Raw genomic sequence first — 8,243 nt, forward strand, 5'->3', positions numbered from 1 at the left:
CTTGGTGGGCCATCCTGCAATGACAGGCCATCAATCCTCTGCCCCGGCAGATCGGGAGTTGAGCAACAGTCTGTCTGCCAGGCAGGAGTCCTCTGGAGCCCTGCAGGGCTCCAGCATAACTTAGCTGAAATCTAACCGTCCCCGTGAAAAGTTTAGATTTCAGTAAGCTGCCAAGGTCTCTCTAAAGTTTGCCATTTATCTTTACTTTTGAGAACGGTTCCATCAGCTTTTTTGTGCAGGAATATGGGTTTTGGTTTTTTTTCCAAATTGATCTTTCCATCCAAAATAAACCTTTTTATCTACCTTGGTAATCACTTAGCTCGCAAGAGTCCTACCACAAAACGTGTACCATCCCTGGATGTATCCCTGGAGCCATGATGCATCTGGTTTCAGGCACAGAAAGGTCATTCAAGAACTTGGAGGAGCACTGTTCCTTCTTTCTGGACTGACGAACACCGACACCAGACAGTCAGTCCTCTCCTTACTGAGCTTCATCTCTGGTGGTTTTAAGCAGTCCTAGGGAAGTAATGCCCAATGCTTCACTAAATGAGAAGGATTCTTACACCTGCCTTGCCAAGGTGGTTCATGAGGAATTTTGGCCCTCTTCTACTGGGATTTGAGTATGCGGGATAGTAAAATATAATTATAGGAAATTATTACAATCATCCAAAACAGCATCCATTAAAAACAATAATACAGAAGTATGCAACTTACATTGCTTTCTCTTATACAAATATTATTGCATTTCAGCACAAATGACAAAACAGCAATCATAAGAGTCGTAAGAGTTCCGTGAGGGGATGCACTGTTGCAGCTTGCACTATCATCATGCAAAAACTGCTGCCCAGCCACGCTGGGAGTTACCTCACTCATTGCCCAGGCCAAATTCTCCTGATATATAGGCCAGGCTCCCATCAAGATTAATGGGAGCCACCTTCTCATATGTAAGGTCACAACTTAATCCACCAAAAGGCAGAACTATAGAGCATGACTTGTGAACTGAGAGGAGACAATGAAGCTACAACCCACGAAAAAGGTACAGTGACCAGTGAAAGATTTTCTATTCCTGTACAAAAAATGTTTGGGGGGCTGACACACACTAGTTAATTCATAAATTAACTGAGCAGAATTGTTCAACCGTCTGCCTACTACTAAACCATTGCTTTCACCTGAACAAGAATTTTACTATGGTAAAATACTATGACAGCTAAGTCAACATAGCATGCATCAATATGTTATCAGTAGCAAAGTCCTCACTGCTGTCTTTCTGATGTTTGTTTTCTCTCCTTTTCACTGTAAAATCCATTAGGTTGTGAGGACTACTGAGTAAGGTAATGCCTTTTTTAATTGCATGCTTGTCATTTTAATGTCATCTCAACACTAACCTACAAACTTTATCACTTTACTATTTAAAAACAAGAAACAAAACCCATATTAAACCTGAAAAGAGTTACAGAGTACCCATCAAGATTGCTGGCAGCCAGTGAACGGTTCAAAAATCTATTTCTTTACAGAGACTGGAGTTCAGTGGTCCCACGGATTTGATTATAAAATCAGCCTATCTATCTATCTGCCCCAAAATGAGCATGATTTTTCTTTGCAGTAATGTAGCTAAAACGCGTTCACTGGACAGCAGGTTGGCACCAGGCCGTGGAAAGGTATGTGCCATTTTGTAACACAAAGCAGCCATCCATAATCCTTTCGGTTTCCAGATAATAAAAGGAAAGTCTCATTTTGCGACTATAAAAAAAAGGTTAAAGCAGTGCAGCTGTAACCAGAAATTCAGTCCACTTGTGGTTTAAAGAGCTCCACGCCTACTGCACATAAAATAATACGCTGGTATCATTAGCATAGACAACAGCTTGTTTTCAATTTGGCTGCAGATAATGAAATTATCCCCCAAATTACCATAAAGTGGAACAAATAAACACAAAAGAAAAACCCTTTCTTTTTTTCCCTTTAGCAGCGCTGCCTTTTAGCTATTTCGAAGCAAAGCAACGCTTCTGTTTTTCTAAAGCTCTGTCCTGACCTCGAGCAGATAAAGAACAGTAAATGACAAACACGCAGCAAAGAGTTACTGCGCTCTCCCCCCTCGCCTCTGTTTACATTAGGAAATCCACCCAGGGACGAGGGAAGGGGGAGGCAGGAGGGCTGCCTTTCAGCGCCGCGCTCAGCTCCACTGGCTCCGGCTGGAGCTGGCCCCTGTTTCTGAGTAAGCTTACTCCACTCCAGATGTGCCTCGGCTCCAGCGTGGCTGCCATGTACAGTAAATCGGCATCTGAGGGCTCGTCAATCTGTGGGGTAGAGCAATTGCGGTCTCGCCAGGCCGCCCCACTGGCACAAACAGAAATTTGTGCTGCTAAGCTGGAAAAAAAAAGGAGGAGGAGGGAGAGGAGGGAAAGGCGGGGGAACCGGGAGGGAAGAGGACAAATAACGGGAGAGCAGTGTGCGAAAGGTGAGGGGCTGCGAGGTGTTAGCTCCCAGAAGAAGAAAGGGAAGAAATAAACACTAATAGTCGGCCAGGGAAATGTTCTTAATGCGTTTGTAAATTTACTTGTAAATGTTTTACACTTAAAAAGAAAGGGGAATACTGCATATCATTTGAAAATGTTGGCTGTCTATAGGTCCCTGCGGATATACTAGTTTAGTACGACTTGTAACCAGAGCAAGAGAAACATAAAATAGCTGGGAAAACACAGCCAATTAGTCATTACATGCAGACTGTAAAAACAAGAGAGAGAGAAATACCCTCAGCAGATTGAATCCCTCTTGTTTATGTCACTGGAATAGGAGTGTGAAAAAGCAGAGGCAATGACGCCTTCTAATCAAAGTGCAACCTGCAAACCAGCCAGTGCTCTGATTCCAAATCCTGTAGGATTTCCTGACTCGCTTTAGATTTACCTATTTGCTGTCATTGTAAAATACAAATTGTTTCGCTAATCAGGCAGTTTGCTTTGGATCTGACCCCAGTTGTACAAACTCCAAGTTGGACATTCATTTCTGATCTCCTGCCGCCTACACAGCCGTTGCTAACTGAGTTTTAATAGGATGAGAAAAGGATCTTTTCTTTTATAGTAGGTTCAAATGAGCTACCCAGCTTCCAGCTGACTATAGCTATGTTTTCCTAATCACCAATTTTTTTATAGCAATTCTGAGGACCAAAATGCCTGCTCCCCCTCCCCTCTCATCCAACGGTGCCAAATAAATAAGTGTTAAATTGAAACATAGAAGAAAAATGGGTCAGATTTAGTGTAAATGAGTCACAGTTAAATTTAGGCTGCTTTTATTTGCAAATGTGCACTTTAACAGCAGCTCTATACAGATATCTCAGAGTAGAATGAGATGCCTCATTTATTTATTGTTTTTATTGCAGTTGTGCCTAAAATTCTCAACAATGGCTCCAGGCCCCATTGTGCTATGCACTGTAAAAGATGGGCTATGCATTACAAAGACTCTCTGTTGCCAGAGCAGCTATCCTCTGGCAATGGTACAATCTAGGTTAAATGGTAGCACCTTAAATGGCTGGAAATATTGTCAGCTGTTCCAAATTTCCAAAAATTGTGACTCAAAGCTGCAAAAAATCATGAGGCTCCATGAAAATAGTCTTAAGATTTTCCAAAGAATATATGCAGGGTCCTTTCTTGTTTCCTACTTGATGGGCTTTTAACTCATACTTTTAAACCTTCCCAACTCAACTTAAGTGTATGAAAGTTTTATTTTTAAAAAGGAATGCTGATTCTCGACGTGTCATATGATTTAAGGAATGGAGGCTTTAAAAAAAATCAAATATCAATAGAGTTGAAATAAAGCCATTAGGCCGGGCAATATAACAGCTAGTCTTATACGGGACTTGACTTTCCCGAGCACCCCACTGACTGGATAGTAAGCTCCCTTCTCTCCAGGGTAAATCAGTCCTGCAAGTTACAAGGCACTCAGATTCTGATTAAGAAGAACATACGTAAGCATATATAATGAAACAATTAAAGTAAATGTGAGTATTCTTGGGGCCAAATTTTATAATGAGCTTTCAAACTTTGGAGGCACAAGTCTGAGATCGTTACTTTAGATGAAGGGCAACAAGAAATCACAGCAAACCCCCAGCAAAGAAGCATCTGCAATGAGAAAAGGGTCAGGCAAGAGGAAAAAGTGTCACATCACTAGCTCTTATGTGTCCACCAGAAGGAGGCACACTGTTTCTAATTTCAATATTTCGTTTTGGTTTCAAGCCCATGCCTATGCTACCCGCCTCCCTCCCTCCTCCCCTTTCCAAGTATGCTCTCCATTGCTTTATGCCATGTACAATCATTTACAGCTGGACAAAATGGACTCAAAACAAGTGTATCAAATCAGGATGGCAAGAAGAGGATCAAAATAACCTCAGAGACTGATTATTTAAAATTAGGCTGGCCAATGCACTGGTAAATGTACAACAGGAACTTGCCTTAGACTGATGGAAATACGAACTGGGTAACCGAACAGGTGTTTTCAACGGCCAGCATTTCTATGCACAAAGGCAACACGGACAAGTCTCATTAGATAGTAGCTCCGTTTAGTTAGGAATGTGACTTTTCCCACCCAGTGTTGAATCAGTGGCTCAAGGGAAAGACGATACTCAGGGGACACCAAGAACAGCACAGTTCTTAGCTCATCCACCACAATAATGACACTAATTTGACAATAAGTGAGCATAAAGCTGATAATAGCTGTCTGTAAAGAACCGTGTGTGATGGTAAGACGATAGCAGACAAAGCTAAGTGACCATGGAGGAATGTATCTAGGAGCCAGGACATAAAATGAGTGAAGCATGAAAAGGGTGCTGAAAATGAATCACCGAGAGAGAGAGGAATTGCCCCTCTCAGTGCTCCAAACTCCCAACAATGATGTGCTTCCACTTTAGTTTTATTCACGTTTTTACAATGTAAATTCAAGTCCTTGCTTACACGTGCATCATAAGTGTATATTTAACCTCAGGTTTATCATTAGTACGACCACAAAGGACAATTCCACTGAAAAAATTCAAAAAAAAAGACAAAATCAACTGATAATCTTACTAAAATGTGGTAATACCTTCTTTCTTTGACGGTCCCCCTAACTCAGCATGCCCTCTTGCAAGACATCAGGTAAAATTAAAGAAAAATTGCCTGTAGAAGAAATGATGCTTCACATTTCCAAATACAACTTCCTTTTAACTGCGCATTAGAATCTTGCATCCACTTCTTTTCTTGATTTTTTCTTCTATGCAAATTTCAGTGCACCTGAAAACAAAAGGAAGGACAACACCGGCCAGCTATTGTGTGGGCAGATGTTGGGTAAATTTCCACACGAGACTCTGCCAAGCCTCCTCCTTATGCAGATAGAGCTCTGACACCTGCACTGTTTGGAAGGATTACTTTCTATATCAGTGAAGCTCCCTGAGGGATTCAGACAAGACTAGCAGCTCAGAACGCGGCTACAGAGCAATCCTGCCAAGGGCAGTGGGATGCAGTTATCCTTCCTTACTTCATTCGTCCTGCAAAAGGAAGAGGCAAGAGCCCCATATTACAGGGAACACACGGGTTGCTCACTTCACGCACCTCCTAAAAAGAAGGGGGGAGTAACAGAAGTGTATTAAGTATCCTTTCAACAGTCATTTAAAAAGCAAACGAAATCTAAAAGGACTGCAAGAATAGGCTGTATTTTGATTGAAATTGTAGCACAACTTGGCATTTCTGTGGTAGTTCATCAAAGAACTATCAGTAAGCGCGCTAGGCTTATATATGCCAAATGTTGTCTAATGTCCCAGTAATAGGCTCTACGATGCCTTTGACACCTGCAGAGAAATTACATGAAATCTGTAGCAACAGTATTAGGTAATGCACCAGAGTTCAACGTTCAAAACATCCTGTTCTTTACTTAGCCTCTTGTCTTACACAAAAGCAGTTAAAAATAATAGAGGTTGTTCAAGTGCCAGATTTACAGGTTTGTGTTCATAGAATTTGTAAGGCTCATCTTGCAAGGCTGTTTTGTTATTATACCTGTGGGCTGGGGAAGGGGAGGCAGGATATCACACGAGAGGGAGGAAAGCTTTGTGAATGGATAGATTCATGCCTTCAGGAAAAAATGAAATCACTTCAACTAGTCTGCTTTTCTGACTTTTTTTTTTCTTTAACTTTTCTGAAAAATAAAATCTGTAAGCAGTAAGAGACAGAGTGAGCATCCTGTAGCTGGACTGGAGATAGATTCAAGTCATGGAATATTTCTATTCATAGTTTGAGATCTCGGGGGTTGGATCAGCTAATTAGTAAGACAGATGCCATTTGCAAAACTTGGATGTTGATCCTGATGCAGAGTTTGAGCTCATCAATCTTGGGAAATGTTTAGAGAAGAGGAAGTTTGGCTCTCATCTCTAATTTCACACTAGAAGATTCTAGCTGGATTCAGTGGTGGAAGAAAAATTTAAAAGACTCTCTGTGGCCCCAGATAGGTATCTATGGCCTTGCTATGTATACATTGTAGTAACCTCAGTGCTTGCTGTTACAGAACTATGTGAGTAATAGCCCTCTCCGTGCTGGGATTTTGGGTTCCTGCTGTTGCTGAGGGAAAGCTGAGCAGAACAATGCACTCCACTGGTGCCTCTATGTTCTTGTCACATTCATGAGTCCTATGAATAATCTCTTTGCAATGAAGAACCAAAGCTGTAAATGATCACTTTATTCTTATTTTCACAAGGTGTTGAGGCCTTTGCTTTTATTCCTTATGTTTATGAAATTCTCGTCTTCTCTGGGAAGCTGGGAAGCAAAATATTGATGGTATGTTGGACTGGAAATACAGGGAGCTGGCTCAGCACACCAGTGAATTCTGCTCCCCACTCTTGGCCTGTGTCACAAAATTACTTCTTAGGCACAGATTGTACTTACAATTATCAGTCTAAAAAGTGTAAAGAACTTTATTGCTGCTTGATAAGGTGCTTTGAGATCAAGATATGAAAAGCACTAGGAAGAAATAACAATAATTTGTACACAAATAATCAATAGTGCAAGATGAAGCAGCAGCTCACAAACAAGTTGAACTGCACACTTCCACTGAAGAGTCTTCCATTTATACCAGATCAGATCTGAGGCCTGCTATTTTATCCAAACACCTACATGCAGTCTATTTGTAACATATCCCTCATAAAGCTCTTCCTCTCACTTCCTGTGAATAGCAATATTACAAAACTGCACAGAGGAAGGGCAACTTTTAAAGTTTTGCAGGGAACAGATGGAAAATGTGATAGGAAACTGAAAAACAAACATTTGATTTTTTTCATATATATTAATTACACTTAACAATGGTTAAATTCTACTCATATTTTTCTCTGAATTTTCTGCCATTTACAGTAACAGAACTTCTCATTCTTAAACTAACAACGATACACTGTTACGGCTCCCCCCAATAACAACAGTGAAAGATTCTGGTAAGTGTTTAAATTATCAAAGGCTGCAAAAAGTCTTATTTTATATAGGAAATAAACCGGAATCAATAAAGATATAACTGATTGTCTTTATTAGCTCGCTCGAATAAGACTTATAACTTATTTTTTACCCAAATGCTGTCCTTTTTACTAGGATTCTCTACATGATTTTTACCAAGGTTTTCTCTGCAGGAAATAGTGGATGAACTCCAGATCTCTGAAAGAACGATAAAATGGTATGAACTACAGGATCTCCCACAAGAATGGCAGATACATCACATCTCATGGACCTGGGAAACACCAAACAAAATTTACACAAGGCCCAAACCCAGAACGGGGTCTGGCATTTGAATAATCCTGGAGTTTTTCCAACCCGTCTTATTCTATCTTAATAGCAGCTCTATTTTTAAAAACAGGTTAAGCTCAAGAGATCTTATTTAGACCCCCTCAGCTGATTTTCAAACTGTTAGCGTCCAGCAACACTTCTGAAAATTAGAATTCTTATTTTGCATCATTAATTGTGAAATAAACTTTTGAACATTCAGGCCTGTAAACATCCAATTATTCTGAATGTTTTCTCTTTTGCAGCTATTGGTCACTAAAGATTGATGTTGCCCTGTAACTCCTTGCTGATTAACACATTCCTCAGGATGCCTTATTTATGAGAGATTTATACTGTGCAAACACTATTTACAAAGAGCATTCGACTCTCTCTCTAAATCAATTAGATATGCCTTTAGGCACATTCTCCACCCTGGACTGCCAGAAGGAGGATTTTCCTTTTTACCTGCAGAAGGGATTCCAAAACCAC

At 40.5% G+C, this 8,243-nt stretch overlaps 1 long non-coding RNA gene across 1 annotated transcript; it reads left to right on the forward strand.

The window, feature by feature from the left end:
• The first annotated feature begins 509 nt into the window (after nt 1-509).
• On the forward strand, nt 510-7,976 carry LOC104149466 (uncharacterized). The gene is made up of 3 exons (XR_695339.2): nt 510-1,036; nt 7,359-7,435; nt 7,625-7,976. It is a non-coding gene; the product is annotated as an uncharacterized lncRNA (long non-coding RNA).
• Nucleotides 7,977-8,243: the final 267 nt, after the last annotated feature.

This window comes from Struthio camelus, chromosome 2 (assembly GCF_040807025.1).
Source record: "Struthio camelus isolate bStrCam1 chromosome 2, bStrCam1.hap1, whole genome shotgun sequence".
In the NCBI taxonomy this organism is placed as follows: domain Eukaryota; kingdom Metazoa; phylum Chordata; class Aves; order Struthioniformes; family Struthionidae; genus Struthio; species Struthio camelus.